Raw genomic sequence first — 20,515 nt, forward strand, 5'->3', positions numbered from 1 at the left:
TATTTCTCATAACTAAATTAAAGGATATGGCATTGAATGTATACTATTCTTTGCATTAATTTATGGAATGATATAATGCACGATTTTAAAAATATAAATATTTACGCTCACTGGTAAATGTACTATTTTTACGGGCATTATACTTTTGCATCAGAATTTAGCAATTTGGCTTTAAAAAGGAATAAAACTCTTGCATTTATTGTTTAAATATTAATGAAAATTAGCTAGTGGCAGTAAGCAGAACACTTCTGGGGCAATGATACAAACATTAGTCTTTATCTACATTTCTTACGGCAGGATGAAAGTGATAAACAATGATTTTCTGTTTTCTAAGCATCATTTTCGCCGAAAGTACGTCAGGACGCTCGAATCCATTACTGATAACTCAGTGCAATTACGATTCTCTTTCAGCAGATATAAAGGATATTAACTCTAAAAGCGTTACTGTTTAGATTTGTTATCTTCAGTCCTTAATGTCAATGCTTCCGAAAACGGAGCGATTGAAGTTGATTATGAAAGCTGTAGTGCGGATATTAACAGCAAAGGGTAGATTTAAGAAGTAATAAGAAGAAAACGCTGTACCGGTAATTTTTGTAAAAGGGTGATTGTAATCTTCTAATGAGCCATAATGTAAATAATAGCAGTTTCTTGAAAATAGAGTTATTAATATAAGAATTATCATCTTCGGACTAATATATCGCATTTTGTGTTTAAAAGTGTAAATCAATTCACTATTATTAAGCTAGATTACATTTTAGCTAATTAAAACGTTTTAAAATGTTCCATATGCAATTTAATATTAAATGTATACTGTATACCATTACAATTGCCATACCATTAAGGAAAAATTGGAGAACGATACTTATTATACATAGTAAGGCTAATGATACTTATTATAGATTGCAATGGGCATTCCTTCAGCGAGAGAAAAAAAAACAGTTCAAAATTTTATCAGTAGATGGGGTAGTAATTGTCATAATATTCTAATTAAAAGCTGTAACATGCGCACCATACAGTAGACTCATTAAAAACTCGAAGAACATTCAGTTCCCGTTTTTCTGCATCTGCAGAGCTTAACATTTGGCTCAAAACCGGATGGCTTCTATTTTTTAAGTATTCTTTTTTTAAGTATTTTTTACGCGAAAAGCAATTGTGCTTCATCTGCTCTGGAGACTTCCGGGACATTAATGAGAATATATATATGGTTTGATACAATTTGTTAAGGGTTTGTGGAACATGATTTACAGCTTTGAAGAGACAGATTGATTTTTCATGAGATCTGCAATTTTGTCTGCAGTGTTCAGCAGTTTTGAGTATTAACAGAATTTTGGACAGAGAGAGTGATTGAGTCTCTCCGAAAAATATTCCATGGCCATGCATTTTGCACTCCCATTTGAGCACGAAATAGTAGGACGACAGTTTGTTGTATTCTCAGTTCAGCAGGAAATAACTCCTAGATGTGTGAAATTTTGAATAGATAGCAACGCAGGATGTTTCCTAAAGTTTTTCGAACTATGGGGATAGGCATGTATAAAGAATTTTCCACACCACATTTTCTGCACATTCAGCGCAATCGTGTCTCTTGCATTGCTGTAGCCACATCTTCCACAGACGTCGAAGCAGCTGCTTTCCTCTGTCTGCCAGACCTTATGTTAAATGAACCGGTCTCTTTGAATTTACAAATCAGCTTCCGCGGATCCTTGACAAATGTTGGACATGAGTCGCGTTTTATATCCATTAATTTTCCAAATTTCTTCAGAGAATTCTCTTCATTCTTGTAAAAAAGTTTCAAAAGCCAAGCCCGATCCTTCATTGACAGAGTCATGACGAGTATTTCAGACTCAGACTGACGGGAAGTACATGTACTCCGTGTTCTTAGAGTCGAATATGTGGTACGCATGTCACTTCTTTTAATTAGCAAATTATGACAAGTACATCATTAGCTATTTATAAAATTTGGAACTATTGGACGTTTTTTTGGAAAATCTGGAATTTTTGTCCTTTCCTCAGACAAATTTTCATTGCTTCGTGTATATCCAGATCAAATTTCAGGTATATCTGACCAGTGGCTCGTTTTTATAGCCTTTTGAAAGTGAGACTTTAATTACAATTACTCTGCATATAATATAATGGGAGAAAAATGTGATAAAGTTTCCAGAAATAGTTTGGTGTACACAGCGTGTAGAATTCAGTACATAGAGCTGCAATTTACGCCCGAACCAGCGACGTTAATCCAGATGGGCATCAAGTCGAACTGACATTGGATGATAAATATGGATAATTTATACCATGCGGCTTCATCTTTATGATCATCTATCTTCCAGAGTTTATCAATCGTAGTGGGTGGTGAGTGGTGATATTCTAGTCACTCGGCAACCGATGACCAGATGTCCTCAGTGGATGAGAGATCTAAAGAATGTGCCTACTAAGGCAACAGTCAGACTCTCTTCGTGTCGAGAAAGGTCAGGATAGACAGGCTATATGTGGTCCTGCATTGTCTTGTTGAAAGATTGTTTCACGAAAGACTCCAAGACACAGCAGTTTGCTTTTTAAGGTAAAGAGGATGTACCTTGCTGTGGGAAAGACACGTTGCTATTTTTGGGCTTGGCTACATACCCAATAGGGAAAAATATCTGTGTTTCAACGAAAGGACAGACTGAGTGGACGAACAGCAAAAGGACCATGAACTTGTGGAAGCAGAAAGCGGAACGTTGGTAAATTGTCCCGTTTAGACGGAAGAACAATAGTGAGACAGAAGGAGGAGGCGCTCGTCTTTCAAGAAGAGAACCGAGAATTTCCCTGCAGTGAACAGCCAGAAAGAAGCTTTGCAAAGCAGAGACCGGAAAAAGGTTGTCCTCTCATGGATTCAAACAAAGGTTTATTTACGGTCTACCAACTTTCCTTTCAGAGTAAAGTTGGCATTAGAATTTCTTTTCGTAGGGTCGAAAACTGGACATAACATGACAGATAACAATTAGAAATATTCTGTAATAACTTCAGAATAAATTCTACCGTTGTTCAAGCCTTCGAAAGAGTTTTTCAGTCCTGCTAAATACAGAAGTCCGTCAGCTTCATTCCAAATTATCCTTATCACAACTTATCAGATATAGATAAATGCGTTTTGGTCATAAACTATGTCAGGACTTATACAAAACAGATGACTGATGTTCCCATAGGAAAGTATGATAATATCTAAGTGCGTCAGCTTCAGTCCCAGTTATCCTCATCGGAACTTATCACCCACAGATAATTGTCACCTCAGTCATGAACTGTGCCAGGATTAACATAAAAGAGATGACTGATGTTCCCATAAGAAAATATATTGGTGCTAAATGAAATTCTTTGTAGGGCGATAGTACTAATTAAGATTATTAGGAACATTTTCCAAGTCTGTTCTTTTGCTTCTGATTAACTATAATATTATGTATATCAATAATTAATGTTTAATAAAATTACGTTAGTGTATTAAAAATTGTCTTTGATTCGAAAACTCGCCGGCCTCATTAACTAGGTTATAAACCTGGAAGATTTAACATTATACGATTAAAGAAAATTTAAGGATAGGTTGTTAGTTAGTATTAACTACTTATTTGTAAAAGCACAACGCAAAAGGTTTCTTTTATGTTATTTAATTATCACTATCTTTAATTAAATAAATTAAAATCATATTTTTTTAAAAATTTAAAACAGAAAGCAGTTTTCTTCATAACATAATTATAGTTAATGCGCACACATTACCAATATTACAGTGACAATAATTATATTGTACTTGTAATTATTAATGGCGTAATTACAATTACATTGTAATTGGATTAAATGCAATTACTAGTACGTTGTGCTTGTAGGATTAATAATAATATTATATTGTAATTCGATGGTTCTCAACCACAGTGCCGCGGCATTTTATTGTCCTGCAAGACTTTTGAAATCAGTCACCAAATCATAAACATGCATACAATAAATGTTATTTTGTGTATACTTATATGTAACGTGACTATTCTCATGCAATGCAATTTTTTTTCCTTATGCCATTGCAGGCATTATTTTCCTACACCTTGACATCCCGAGACGGCACTTAAGCCATCTTACCGTCATGAGACAATGATCCATACATAATAGACGTCGAACAAGTAGTTCAATCGATAGTAGACGTCGAACAAGTAGTTCAACTTCCTAACGGGGACTTGGTTAACCAGACCCAGCGCATCTCGGACTGTTTATTGTTTTAACCAAAACACAGAGTTTTTAATCCCGAACGCGTCCGATGGGCACTAAAAGATACTCTTTAGAATTTTCGATATACAGTCTCGCGTGCTGGTGATAAAAATGTTTCCCCCTTTTTTTTTTTGGTATAGTGTTGCCATTGCCCGCTTTAAAATAGTTGAGTTTGTTAATCAAAAGTTTCTTTTTTCATCAAAAGTTTTACAAATAACAAAATAGATAATAAGAAAAATTTCAAATTCTAAATTTCGGCTTTCAAATATAATGCAGGGCTCTTTTATTAGGTGGCAACAATTTGAAAAGTGAATCGACATTTATAGTGAACCGACGCAAAATTGTTAATACAAAATTAATAGCCCTTCTGGGCAAATTGGCCCCTTTGAGCTAAAAATAAAATAAAATAAATAAATAAATAAATAAAATTAAATTTATAAAAGAAAATCTCTGACAGATTTTAGATTTTAATTACGTCCAAAGGGACGATTTTTTAACATTTCGTGTGTTACCTTTATTTATTAAATTTCATGTTCGTACTTAAACCATAAAATTCAGTTCAAGAGCAATATCGCGAAATAATTTTAAATTGAGCCTATCTTAATAATTTCCTATACACAGTCTCGTGCTCTGGAGATAATTTTTTTTTCTGTACAATGTTCTCATTGCTCGCGTTGAAATCCTTGAGTTTGTTAATAAAAAATTCTTTAAAGTTTTACAAAATATGAGATCGATAATAAAACAAATTCCAAATTTGAAATTTGGGCTTCCAGATACTCATATTCGCAGTAGAATTACGTCATTCAAAATTGGATAGCTCTAGGTACCGTTGTTTTATCACGATGCGAGAAACAGATACATTTATGCATATTCTTCATTATTTAATTTCTTCAAATATAACACAGGGAGATAATATTTGATAGGAACAGTTTGAAAAGTGAAACGGACATTCAGAGTGATTCGGCGCAAAATCACAAAACGAAAACAATAGTCAATCAGGAACAAAGCCCTTTTGGACCAAAAGCCTTCTGAATATACGGTTTGTATTAAATTTAGAGAAAGAAACGGCGAAGCTTTAATAAATAGTACGCGTTTTCATAAAAGAGTGCAAACTAGAATACAGAAGTTGCGTTTCAATAAAAATATATGCGTATTATTTGTTTAAATATTTGTTGAAATAAAAGAATGCAGTAAATGAAATACTAGTAATTAAATCACATACGGTTTTAGTAGATACCGAATTAAGTATGAGAAACACTAGTTGTGTCTCAAAGGAAAGACGGTATCTTACTCGCTTACTAACTGTCTAGAAAATAATACTTCAAGGCACGTGAATCAGCTCCCACTGTGCTGCGCAAATTAGTTTTATGACTCTTGAGAGCCATTTATACTGAGACCTATCTGAGCTAACGCAGACAAATAGCGCAAAAAGCACAGAGAACAAAAAAAAAAACAGCTTTCGGACACAATGGAACTAAGATTTCCCAGTCAAGGAATATCAGCTTCTAGCACATTTTAAACAGCAGATATACAGATACGAAAGATCATCATCAGCGTGCCAAAGTTTTAATAAATACGCAGCTGACTCTCTAAGGCAGAACTTTAAAAAGCGTTATTTTGGCCAGCACATGACCTCCCACCACGAGGTTTCAAGCATGGGAATAGCAACGAACTTTAAGTAAAATATATTTTCAAGTTGATCATTCATAAATAAAATCTAATTTCATTATATACTTTATGGCTAATTATAAAAACTACTCATTTTTTATTATTCAACTCTCCCATAGGATGGAAAATGATAATTATACTTGTTCATATATACATCAGTTCCCATGATTTGATTTGAAAATATCGTATCAATCGTGGTATATCTTCCGATTATATAGTGTTTCGAATTTACAAATCAAAATGATTACAATTTTTTTTTAATCAGTATATGTTGAATTCCCAGTAGAGCGTTAAGCATTGTCATATATTTCTTTTTACATTCGTTATATTATTTATGTTTGATATATTATTTCATTAAAAGTAATGCATAGTGATGCCGTTTGGTGGCAGCGCAACATCCGTTTGTTTGAAAAGTGATTCGAAAGAAAAGTGAAACGTAAAATTGAGGGCTGGGACTATCACATTGAATTGCTTCATAATGAGATCTCATCTTCATAATAAGCTTATTTTCGATCCATTTAGAATAATTCTAAGAACATATTAAATAGTTATAAATGTAATATATTGTTGTGAATCACATAAGTATTTTAAATACCAAATTTGAGAAGTTTTGTATTGTTTCACAATATGTACTTTTCACAAAATTCTCTTCATAATTTCAAACAAAGCAAGTCCAAATATAAAATGTTGTTCACAGAGATATAAGTGCCTTAAAGATTAAAAGTGAAAAATATTGGATTATACCTTGATATAGTTTTTTCTTTAAAAACTGTTATGGACTTCATAATTTAAAGTGCCGTTTTCGGTTCCCCATTAAAGACTATCAACTACTTCCGCTAAAGCAGTACTTTTGTGTTGCCCAGTGTTACCCAAAATCTAATCAACTCTTTATACGAATGTAGAAAGTTTAAATATATAAACCAGACATTTTTGCAAATTTAATGTAAAAGTTATCACAGACAGAAAAATCATTATACACATACAAGCACTTAGAAAGACAAACATCATTGTAAAATTAGTAAAAACATGCTTATTCACTGAAAATTCACTATCGAATTTTTGGGAGAAAATATTTCTCCCCATCTATGTTTATAGGTTGGCGAGAGGTAATAAAAAGCCAGGGATGGCCTTAGAAGGGGTTGGGAATAAATAGGGCATTTCCATTAAAAGGACTGTTGCAGATCTGAAATGTTAATCTTAACACATAATATGAGAGAAACTTAGGATGTTAAACGATAGGTAGTTCTTTGCCAAAATTTAATATTTTGAAATTAAATTTAAAATTCAGAAACAATTTTTTGAATTGATTATAGACATATACCTATGTAAAAATGATCACATAAAGGTACTTACATGGAAGAAAAAAGTGAATTTCCTTGATAATTGTTCTTTTTTTTTTTTTTTTTAATTTATTATTTATTTTAAGAGGAATTCTGAATAGTTAGTTTACTAAATTAAGGAATGTTGCATAAAAGTAGTTTATAATTCCCTCTAAATATAATAAAAACTTATGATAACATACTACAGTAATTATAAACTGATTGCCTCTTTTTGCATTTTACATTGCGAATCATTTTCCAGAATTGTACTCAGGCATAAATCTGTCAGATTAAATTATCTAGGGTTATTTTATGCGTTCCACATCATTTTCGTTTTTAATCATTTTAAAAGTTTCACTTAACTTTGTAGAGACATTAGATTATTTCGAAGCAGGCGACATGAAAAATGAGCAATGTCCTCGCCAGGACTCGAAGCTCGTACCTCTCGAATACGCGCCGAGTATGCTGACAATTACACCACGAAGGCATGCTAAGAAAGCGGAAGAAATACCTTATAACGTCTCTTTGCTAATTATTATGTAGATATGATCAATGTAAAATTAAATTTTATGAAAATATTAGTGCTGTCAAATCCAAAATTTATTACACACCAAATGCGTAATCTGAAAATTACGTATTGACGTAATTTTGAGTAAATGTATTGACGTTTCGACAATTAGGCAGCCGAGAGTTGCTGTTGTCATATTAAGAAGGCCGCGGCTAAAAATAAATAAATAAATAAATAAATAAAATAAAAAATTTAAAAAAACGCTGATTTAAGCATGGATTCAAAATTTCCTTGCCACAACAACTCATTTTGAAGAAAAATCGTTTGATAGATTGTAAAAGCGTATGCATACATTGCAGGGGGCCAACATTTGGATTCTTTTGGCAGCTCATGGTCGAAATGCTGGATCATTTTGTTTTTTTGTGTTGCAAACGTGTAAACATACATTGCAAGGGGGACAAAATTTGGATTTTTTTTTTTTTGGGGGGGGCAGGTTTTGGTCGAAATACTGGATCATTTTGTTTTCTCCGCTTAGCGGTGATACAGTTAGTACGGTTTGACTACCATTTGAACTGTGTATAAGATAGCGTTGAAATTCTGCTGTCCCACCAACTTGAATTTATTTGTACTTCTAATAATAATACTCATAATAATAGTAACAAGTATAATAACTATAAGAAACGAGATCGCTCTGCTGTAAAATCGTGACTCTTCAGTTAAGATTATCACCAATCAAATGTATTTGAGAACTGCATTATAAAAATTGTGTTACAATGAAAAGCAACTAATATAATGAGTAAAATAAAATGGTGGTCAAAGCTTGACGTAAGCATCGTACATATTGTGGAAGAGTTATTACTAAAAAGATCTTGTTTAATGTGTTGAGAATGGAAATTCGGTTATTTTGTTTTAGGAAGTTTTGCAAAGAGTACTTTCTACCTGATGCAGAAGTACGAAATACAAGATGTTGAATATCATTTAAAATTCTATATAAAAGGACAGACATTTACAGTAGACACGGGTATGTGCTATTTTAGTGCTTCGGACACATATCCACATTGCATGCATGTGTGCTGACACAAGTTATTAATACACATATTATGGAACGTTTCTTAACCGCTTAGCCGGTTGGAAAATTAAAATCTGTATGTAACTGCAAACATAATCCATTAATCATCTAAAGCTATATCTGATTAATTAAAAATATATGTTAAACAAATCCCTTGTTTGTCTGAGCTTCAGATTTAACTTTTTTGCTTAAGCTGTATTGGGAAAGATAAAGACATGCTGCACAGCGGCATTTAATTATTCCTAAAAATTCATTTATCTTTGTCCTTTAATGACTTTCGGGATAGTGTTAGTTTCGAAAACCGTTCCTAGGAAGTTTTCTGAAGAATGTTTTTCTTTTGGTTCTTAGATTATTAAATGGTGTTTTTGTCGGGTGATACCTTCACATTGATTTTGCATCACTTATGTTTCTAGATACGACGTGCTAATTAAAAGTTTCGCCAAGAATGCAAACGAAAAAGATGAGAATCTGAAATTGCAAATTTCAAGATTAATTAAATGTAGACTTGGCATGAATAAAGTAGAAAAATTCCCTTTATGGAATATCGAGTTCCATTCGTGTTTATTCATTCATTGCTAAGCTAGGCGTAGAAAATGAACAACAAAACACGAGTGCAAGAAATTTGCTTGCACTACACAATTAGCAGGTATAAATTTCAAATTTAACAATATTATTCTTTTCTGTAATTTGTTTAACCTGTGTGATCTGTTCTTGCACGTAACACAATATCAGCTTTCTTAAGCTTTCCATAATCTTCTATGTTTGGTGATTATACTGTATAATGAGTACTGAAATTATTTGGTAATTATTTTATAGTTTATAAATCCATGTTTGAGATACAAACAAATATAATTCTGGAAACAGAAACTATTTATAAATTTACTATAGCCTAAACACTGCGTCAGGCCTTTGCAAGGTACTGTGAAAATGTGGCTGAGTTATAATTTTTCTGAATACTGACCCTAGATACATGCTTTCGGCTGCAAAAGTTATCAAAATAACTGAATGACTTCTGAAAACACCTTCAGTGCTGTGGCGTCCTAAAAAAGCGTCCTAAAAGCGTAAAATAAATTTAAAGCGTCCTAAAAATAAAATGAGAGTTCAGTTTGGTCCTAATGCTGCTAAATTCCGATAAGTAATCATTTAACGCAAAGTCAATTCCAAAAACCCACTTTGCTTTAAATGATTAAAAACGAAAGTTCTACTGTGAATACGTGCAACAAATATTGTTGTTGCGAACCAATCTCTATTGCCTCATATCAGAACAAACCCACGAAATTCATCGTGGCAAGGAAGCAAGTTCGCACTTGTCGTTAGCAAGAGCTTTGGACATCATACAGGTGAGGGTATGACTTTGTTCAACTGCTCCCCAAATATTGAAGACGGCACCCCGGGAGGGACGGGTCTGTGGGTCTCTCACATCTCCTTACCTAGTAACAACCTCTCGAGAGAATTTTCAGCTCGCCGCATATTTTGAGTGCCCCCATCTATACATTTAAAAATATCTATGTCTTCTCATACATTCAAACCCGGGCCTCTCAGTATGTTAGTCACAGTCATTAACCACTATCTCGGTTGGGCGGCATACGCAAGAATAAATATACATTTTTCTACAATACAATTGAATAAATTCACATTTTTCTATCTTTTATGAGTGTTAAAACCATTGGAAGAAAATTTAGGAAGCAACTTTATATCTATATTGAAAGCAAAAGTTTCTCATCCTAGCGATTAATAGTTCTTCAACTAGTAACAGAGTTTATTTAAAGCTATAGCTTTACCTCAAATGATTATTAAACCTATCTTTCCAAGTTTCAAACATAAAGCAACAACTTCTTGTTTGTACCCAACTAAAATTTATTGAGCGTTTTAGAAACTTGAAGTTCACTCACGAACGAAAACATTGGTTTTAAATTAATATCGAAATGTGATCCATTGAAGCCTCCTGCAGGGAAAAAACAATGAAACTGAACGATGCGCTTAAGAATGCTATCAAAATTATAAAAGTTAGTAAAGACCGAGTTCTTAGCAGCTGTTTATTTTAAAATCCCTGTAAAGACATGGACACATTATGCAAACATTTATCATTATCCGTAAACGTAAGATCGATATCAAGAGAGTTGAATGCAAGAACAACAATGTTGTTATTAAAAGATGAAATAACTGTATTTTAACTAATAAAATTCTGATCTTTCTGTTCTTTTTCAAAATAGCTTATGGCTATCATTATGGTAGTGCTAATTGTAGGATATGTTTGAGGAAATAAACTATCTCTTCCTTTCTCTTCAAAGAAGAAATAGCAATATATTTATATTGAATGATAAAACTGAAAATTTCAAAAAACATCATATAGAACAATAGAATAAAAAATGATGCTTTCCGAATGTTTCCGAATATCGATAGTTTTATAACTGAAAAAATAATTACAAGCTTTGTAGAGACATTACGTATTTTTTGGAAGCAGACGAGATGAAAAATTAGCAAACGCCTTCGCCGGGAATCGAACCACGGACCTCTGGAATACCGCCCCAGCGTGCAGATCCACTAAACCACGAAGGCACGCTAGGAAAGTGGGAGAAATACCTTATATATTCCCCCTTCTAAAGGGCGACTGGGGTTTTCAGGGAACCCAATCGTCAAATCCTGGGTGTGGAGAATCATCATCCAACACCCTTTTAGTTCGGGCGCTACTGTAGTGACATTCCGATTTTTTTAAAGCAAGAGAGATTGAAAAATTAGCAACGCCTTCGCCGGGAATAGAACCACGGACATCTGGAATACGCGCCCAGGCTGTAGACCACTACACCACGAAGGAACGCTAGAAAGGCGGGAGAAATACCTTTTTAGCTTAATAGCAAAAATTATTCTAGATCACTTAAAAATGTAGAAGCACAGTTTTGCAAATACTTTATATCGAATTTTTATTACCACATTATTAAATCTTTCGCATGACATCCAAGTGTCCAACTTGTAAAGTTCTGCTTGTATAGAAGCTCAAATTTCAGATGCTGCTGTACTAATAAGGGAGCTATCGCTGTAGACTGAAGCACATAACAAAGGGTTACGAAAGTTTAAATAACCTTTTTTTATTTAACTCTTGAAATTAGCAAAAAGCACTACTTGTACTACAGAACGAACTCCACCACTTGCTGGTATATAAAAGAATATAAATTTAAATGCAAATATAAGTAATGTAGTCTGAGACTGCACACAGAATTGTCCATTTAAAAGGCTTAATTACTTAACGGCACATTTTTAAGTCGTGCAGGAAAATGGCTGAAGTGGGCTGAAAATTTGGTAGGACTGACGATAGCACGTAACTGCAAGCGCGTCTGCCAGAAGATCAAACTCTAAAACATTCAAACCCTTGACTTAAATACTCTACTATTAATTTGCATCTGGTGAGAACTACAGAACGAATTCTTCGTTCTGTAGTTCTCACCAGATGCAGTATAAAGTTATAGTAACGTTTAACTGATTATTAACATAAAATTCTACAAACTGGCAATAATGACAAGCATCTGATTTTTTACATTCTTTGATTGAGATGGGAGCGTCACTTGTAAATTTGCATTCTGTATCCTATGATTTTTTTACATATTGTCGTATGGAACACAAAACTGTTGTCAAAAGATGCCAATCTGATCAATTTTCGAACCAAAATAATCACATTGTTAAGTAACAAAGCATGCATCTACGCCATAAAATCGTTGCAGATATCGCTAATCACCATCGAAGTGTGAGAGAGGCTTGAGAAGTGTGATGTTCAGCACTGAATCAAGTTTAATATAATTGCACTAGAAACCAAATATTTTCAAATCAGTGTAACATTTAATAAATAACTCTACTTTTAATTCGAAAACGCTTCATATCTAGAAATTAATTCTCTAACTATCCACATTGCGCATAATTCCTTGGCCAATCAGATTACAGCAAAACTTTTAACAGTAACTAGCTGCATAGCTTTATCTTTCGAGACTTTGCCTTCCTGCTGACAATGTGTCGTTTAGCCTCTGAGAACTATTATCCATTATTTGAGATGTAATTGCACATCCGAAATTCTGGAGCGCATTTAACTCACATAGTCCTCTCCCAGTTATGAAGATATCTATCCTAAGATATTCGCCATCCAAAAATAAATGATGATTTACTATCAAGTTGCTCGTGCTTCTTTGGTCAGGGCTAAACGTTATTAAATTTGGATGAAACGAAAACTTTTATTTTGTTTTGAAATATGTACTTCATACATTACTTTATAGAAAATTTATCAACTGTAACATTTTTTAATGACCTGGTTCCTTATTCATGGAAGTTCTTGTTCGATTCTTTCCCAGACAAAATCTGTTTTTATACAACAGCCTATTCTACAGCTTAACAATCCATTCCATTTTGTTATAAAATTCTTAAAACCTTAATGCCAAAATATATAGTGTTACGGATTATGTAATTAGTAAGCTATTTTTAGTAGAATTATAATTAAAATTGTTTTTTTTCCTCCGTGCTATGCAGCGCGAGATGAGTTTTAAGAGAAAGCTACGCCGAAAATGTAAAAATACAGGAGCACGCGCGTTTAATAAATAGATACCTCGTAATTTAAACTTAAATTGAATAAATGCAGTTGTGTGTTATCCGTAACTCTAATTCTACTCTTTTGCTTTACAGGAACCACGAGAGAATTTATTTACCAGAATATTCTTTTGTAGGATTACAAGGCTTTAAAAAGGTGGAGAAAAACATCTCAGTTTTGTTGTTTATTAGTTGTTGTTTACTTAGCTGAGGTAAATTTTGTTGAATGAATTAGCTTTCTCTGAGCTTTCGATTGTGTTCTATTCAAGGTTTTAATAGTTTAAAATATAACTACTGTCTGATATTGTGATATTGAAGTGGGATTTGAATGACGCACGCGCATTTAATAAATAGATATCTCGTAATTCACATTTAAATTAAATAAATGCAATTGCATGTTAGCCATAACTGTAATTCTACTCTTTTTCTTTCCTGAAACTTCGAGAAAATAGATTTACCAGAATGTTCGCGTGCACGATTACAAAGCTTTAAAAAGCTGGAAAGAAACATCTCAGTTCAGTTGTTTATTAATTGTTGTTTATTTAGTTGCGGTACATTTTGTTGAAGGGATTAGATTTCTCTGCACTTTGGATTATGTTCTGTTTAACGTTTTAGTAGTTTTAAAATATAACTACTGTGTGATACTGTGATATTGCACGAATATGTGTGAAGAAAGATTTCAGCATTTTGTTTTATTTCTTGTGATAAGAATAAATTTTATCAACTTTTCATCAGACTTGTGCATTCAGTCTATTACGAACCCGTACACACGCAACAATATTTTGTAAGATTATATTAGGTACAAAAATAAATTAGCTCTCCGTTTTAGTGCCATTCCTAGTATCAGACTTCTGATTTTATCTCTTTATATGTGAAGAAATTTCTTTAATAAGAAAACAAACTTTAAACATAAAACTAATAAAATGAATACATAGAAGTCAGAAAACAGAATCCATGTTCATCAGAAAATTTTAAAATCCTGTTGAATAATGTAAACAATTAAATCTATTAATACATATCTCTGATCTTCCCTTTTGTGATCGTAACTTACGTATTTGAGGTATTGATCCTTTTAGCATCAGAATGCGTATTATTTCTTTGGACACTAGAGGCCAGGAAAGGATTAAATTTTCAAATGATTCTGAGTCTTAATCTCATAAACGTAATCCTCTTTTCACTCGAAGGCTTATCAGAAAATTTTCATATTACTTAACAATGCATAAGATTTTATATTTTTCTTTAGCGGGCAGAAAATTAATCACTGGAAAGTATCTTATACATATTAAAAATATTCGTTCTTAAATTTTGTGCTCTTACATTCCGTACTTATGAAGTATTCTATGTAAAAATCAACCTCTTACTGTATTTGTAGTACTTGGAAATTATAATACGAGGCGTAATAACAAAATGGGTAAAAATTGAAAAGCTTATTATAGTGTAAACAATTATAAGTAGTGTTTCAAACGTAGTGTAACAATTTTATTATTAGTCAATATATTATTCCTTATGCTTTTATAGACTTGAGATACACGAAAATATTTTAGAATTACGCATTTATTTTTTATTGCGATGCATTTCTAATAATGGAAATATATGAAATATTTTCGAATATAAAAGAATGCAGAAAGGGATTACTATATATATATATGACAAATAAAACTAGACTTTGTGGTTGGAAGTGCTTTCTTGTATGCAACAACATTTCTGATTGTTAAGTTATAAGGTATTTCTCCCACTTTCCTAGCGTGCCTTCGTGATGTAGTGGTTCTGCACGCTGGGCCGGTATTCCAGAGATCAGTGGTTCGATTCCAGGCGAAGGCGGTTGCTAATTTTTCATCTTTCCGGCTTTTCCAAAAATCCTAATGTCTCTACAGTGGCGCCCGAACTAAAAAGGTGTTGGATGAGGGTTCTACACACCCAGGGTTTGGCGATTGGGGTCCCCTAAAAACCCAAGTCGCCCTTTAAAAGGGGGAATATATAAGGTATTTCTCCTGCTTTTCTAGCCTCGCTTCGTGCTATAGTGGCTCTGCATGCTGGGCCGGTATTTCTAGAGGTCCGTGGTTCGATTTCCGGCGAAGGCGCTTGCTCATTTTCCATCTTGCCTGCTTCTAAATAACCTAATGTCTCTACAAAGTAATTTTGAATTGCATTATATCTGAATATGTACTTTGAATTACATAAATGTTACCATGTTAATGTATTTCCTCTAAATCATATATCAAGACACTTAAAAGATAAATTGTTGATATGTGTAAGCTCTTACTTAGAAGTTAAGTCAATGTCTTTTAGACCCTACTAGACTAGTGATAAGGGCGTTATTACTCTAGACTGAAATGTTATGAGAAAAACCTACGAAAGCTTAATAAAATAAAAAATAAAAAAATATTTTAAGTCCCTCTTTAAATTTAGCAGAAGGAGCCACTTGTTCTTTTAAAATAAAATCACCCTCACTTTGAAATAAGTTGAATAAATATTTGAAATTGTAAAGAACTTGAAACTTAAATTGAGATATCTTAGTCGGAGACTACACAAGCTGGTTATGGCTGGCTAGAAATTTTGCTATGGTTTGCGATTGTGCGATTTTATTCTAATTTTCATTTTATAAAGCTGATCCATTAGTTAACAATTTATCCAGTGGTCAGCCAATATATATTAGCTGCCCAGCTTTAATTTCAGTAAGATGACACGATTCTTTTTCAGTGTAATGAATAAGGTGCAAAAGGTTTGACTTACCTGTCTGGACGATGATAGAAAGCACTGAAAAAATTTGTCAATAGACTTTTTGGAAAATTAAGGAGAATATAATTTAAATGGAAAAAATTAGAATTTTCACCATATCAAAATATACAGGATCTCTTAAATTTCTTTACTTCAAATATAATATTTATAAACAACCAAATACAAAAATCTAGTTTATCAAAGTATTTACTATTAACACATAGAGATTAAAATTGCAAGTGTAGCTGCATATTCCAGAAAAACGAAAATTTCACAGCAGATTAACAAAATTATTTTTTTTCTAAATCGATTTTCTTTTGTAAATATAAATAAATTTCTGTTTCAAAATTTAAAACAAAATGTATAATGATTCGTAAATTTGCTAGCTATATAACTCATTTTAAATATATGCAAGCAAATGTCATTTTTGATATTGCTTTAAAAGGAAACCTTAACATAACATAACCAATCAGTTTTTTAATAATTTTACGCTTAAAATTAATGTTCTTAAGGCGAAGACTACGAGATAATTACATGTGTATTTGAGATGCATCTGTTATGAATATATGTTTGTCAAAACGTTAGTGAATGAATATAAATTTAGGTTGATTTTTTAAAGCATATATTTTTTTAATGGTAAGAAAATGGTGTCCAATTTTTTTCGAAAAGCAATTGTAAAGCAAATGCTTTGTTAAAAATTCTAATAAATTTTGTTGCAGCGCAAAATTTATGAATACGTTTTATTTAAATTCAATTCAAAATAAAGGCACACTTTTGATTATTAATAAATCCATTAAAACTCAGATTCTTAAGGAAGTCTTATAATATATTAATTGACAAAAGTCTAAAATTGTAAAATGCTATTTGGATTTAAAAATCTAACTATCTTCATCCACCAAACACAATGTTTCTAATTACAGAATATTTTTGAAAATTAAACAAAATATTAATTATATTAATTTTTGCCCTTCTTATAAGCAAAAGTACTTTTGCTGCATGATGAAAATTTCTATATTTATACAAAAAGAGCTGCGATAAGTAAATGTAAGTAACACGAAAAAGATATTTTGAGATATATTAAAGATTATATATAGAATCTGTGAGTTTCAAATTGGCAGAATTTATAAAAGGCGTGATATTTCCCATTAAAACCATAGAGGTAAAAAGGAAGCATTTAATTCCATGACTTTCTCATTGGCTTTACTTCTTAACTACATGATTAAAACAATTTTTTGACATAAATCCCTTAAATTCTCATATGTCAATGAAGCCTGTGGTTCCAACTTCTTTTCGGAGATGATAGAACCACACTACTTGCTTAGACTATTTCTTTCAGAATCTATGATAAGAGACCTGTTACGTTTCAGTAATTCAAGTTCGTGCAATACCAGTATTATAATGTTTGATTTAAATCACTAATAAAATGTTTAACATGCTAGATAGCCTTTAAATTATCATTTCAGGACAACTTATAATAAAATATGTATCCAGTTCTTTTATTACTTATGACTCAACTTGCTATCGTCCGTCTATAACAGGGTTGGCCAAACTTCATGTCAGTAAGAGCCGCACGTTTAAATTCAGGAATGTTCGATAGCCGCATCTAGATTTTCTAAAAGCCACAAGTTCATATTTACATCGTTATAGAAGAAGTGGAGGAGGTTTTAAATAGAAAGAATTTCCTGATAACTTTGCAAAAAGTGTCTAAACTAATTAATTACTTATTTTTGGACACTGAATAGTTTTAGTTTACCATATTTCATACAGATATTTTATATGCACGAGCCGCACAAATTGCCTGCGAGAGCCATATCAGGATTACGAGCCGCAGTTTGGCCACCCCTGGTCTATAATTTTCCTCGATAAACGAAACAGGTTTCCCTCTAACCAGCAAGGCCGTATATATACATACGGCCTAGAATATTTTGTGTGATATCTGGAACATCGTATATATACGCGCATATTAAAATATGTCAAAGAAAGCAAGGCAAGATAAAATTACACTAATCCAGGTATAAAATATCAGGAAAAATTTTACACTAAAATCAAGAAAACAATTTTTTCTCATAGTAGATTTGGGAAATGTGTGCTTTCTTAGTGAAAACCCTTGCCGGTCGGAGTGTTAAATGAGAAATCATAAGAATAGGTTGCTAGTAAAACGTTTGATTTTTAAATTTGTCATCTAACTGGCCTCACAAATAGCTAGTTTCTAGAGTATTACCATTAAGCGTGGTTAAGATCTCTCTTTAAACTTCATATAACTACGATTTTGTTGTACCGATTTAACCTTAGCTGCATCTGAAATTTAATTCCACGATTTTAAACTTATTGTAATTTCTCCTTAGTTGCAATAATTAAATAACCTAAGCAATTTGAAAGCTTTAAATTTCATAATAATGAGTAGCTTTACTACATTTTTCATGAATGTTTAATTGATATGTATATATATATATATAATTGTCATAATATAAGCAAAGCGTAGTTATGCAAGATGGAGGCACGCGAAGAGAAAAGTTTTGGTTTACAAGGACAATTTCAGTTCCCAATGATTACGTCATCAGAGCTGCGCCGATCATAGAGTGATCTAGAAATGACGCAATGCAAAGAAGTTATTACGATTTTAGAATAGAGGGGAAGAATTAATTTTTATAGTTTAATCTATAATTTTGATTCATATATTTTTATCTTACATATATATATACATATATAGTATAATTGATATTTTATCATATAAATATCATTTATTACTTACCACGATGTGCAGAGTAAACACCTAAAACATTTTTCAAAAAGAGTATACTAATGATAAAATAATTAATTACACATTTTGAAAAATGCTGCGAAATAGTATCGATTATCTTCATTCCAAGGTTTCTTAACAGCATTCGCCTTGATTTTTGTTGTATTATAAAACAGATTTAAAATATTTTCCCACATATTATTATAAAGTGCATTCGCAGTTGCGAAGCAATTAGACAAATCCCATTCTTAGAGAAACCATTACGTAACTTGGAAACAGATTGCATAGGATGATTAAACTGAACTACTTTAATTCAAGGTAAATGAGAAATTGTGTATTCTCATAGGATGAGACAGAAGATTAAGCCTAAATTTAATTTCTGCTTAGTAGTAGTAAGAATAAAATTCTTTATGCTGCAAGATTGTTCTTTCATTAAGTCTGTGACATTTGTGCTAATTAAACATTTCATTTTTTAATAGAATTTAAATTAAATTCATTTTTGAGTAAAACTGTTTTCTCGGTAAAATACGTAATGTCTGTAAGGATTTTATACAGCAGTAATGATATTTTGTAAATTTCAGTTAAATAACAGTTAATGAAACATCAATGTTAAAAGATGGGTGAGTCACCATCTATACTAATCTTTATTCATAAATTCGAAATTTAAAATTTTTTGCTTAAAGAAAACGTTATTTTATTAAATAATAACTTTAATGAGGCAATAAAAATTACAGCCTTGTATTTTTTTCCATACGTATGTTTAGGCTTTGTTCTTTATAGTACTTACGGTAAAGTATTTAATTGCGTATCTTTATTCGTAACGTAATTTTAGGATATTTACTGATCATACTACAGACATATCAAAAAGGGCCTAACTCATTATATATATATATATAAATCTGATGTGTGTACACCACATGACTTCCCTGTACGGAATATTAAATTATACGCACTTTTTCTTGCATTTCAATTAAACTTATCGGATTCAATTAAATCTACTTCGTCGATAGCGCATAAACCACAATAGAATAAATGCACTCTTTAAAATACATTATATTTGTTTACCATAGCGACACTCTGCCGCTAGGTTCACTTAAGTTACATTTCGTCCATATGATAACTCAGATTGCATATAAATTTATATCTTATGAAGAATTATCTAATCGTTGCCACATGTTCTATTCAACTACTATAATAAATCTGAAACGATGTATAAAAGAAGTTAAGAAAACAAAACAAAAAAGAAACAGTTTTTCACAGACGATTCAGTATTTCTCATTCAATTAATTCAGTTCTCACTTCTCGACAACGCAAAAATACATTAAAACTTAAAATATCTATATTAAAAATTACGAAGTAAATCTGAAACACTTATTTCCTCGAATAAATTCCAGAACGGATTAAGCATGATTTAATTCGCAATAATAAAAGAAGGCGTTATCTTTAGTGTTGCGAAGCTTAGTTTCTCTAGATTGGCAACAAATCCGCTATTCTGCCAAGTTTAAAATGTAAACAAACATGTCCGCCATCGCAAAATTCATTAGGCTTAGCTGCACTTAAACAACATTTAAATTGTTGATAACTCCACAAATATTGCATGCAGATTTACTAAAGGAATAAAACCTTAACCGGATGATAAGAACAACATAACTCAATCATTTTTAAAGCAAAAATGCACCACTTACAAACATATAAGAATAAAGAAACTGAGA

The 20,515-nt window shown here is 32.0% G+C and overlaps 1 protein-coding gene and 1 long non-coding RNA gene across 6 annotated transcripts in view; one reads left to right on the forward strand and one right to left on the reverse strand.

The window, feature by feature from the left end:
• LOC118182844 (gamma-aminobutyric acid type B receptor subunit 2-like) overlaps window positions 1-20,515 on the reverse strand; it is a 591,214-nt gene that overhangs the window by 349,478 nt on the left and 221,221 nt on the right. The window lies entirely within an intron of this gene.
• Window positions 1-20,515, forward strand: part of LOC118182846 (uncharacterized) — a 262,642-nt gene that overhangs the window by 64,308 nt on the left and 177,819 nt on the right. The window lies entirely within an intron of this gene.

Source organism: Stegodyphus dumicola, chromosome 5 (assembly GCF_044657685.1).
Source record: "Stegodyphus dumicola isolate Sdum_Otavi_A_Nest chromosome 5, ASM4465768v1".
Taxonomy (NCBI): Eukaryota; Metazoa; Arthropoda; class Arachnida; order Araneae; family Eresidae; genus Stegodyphus; species Stegodyphus dumicola.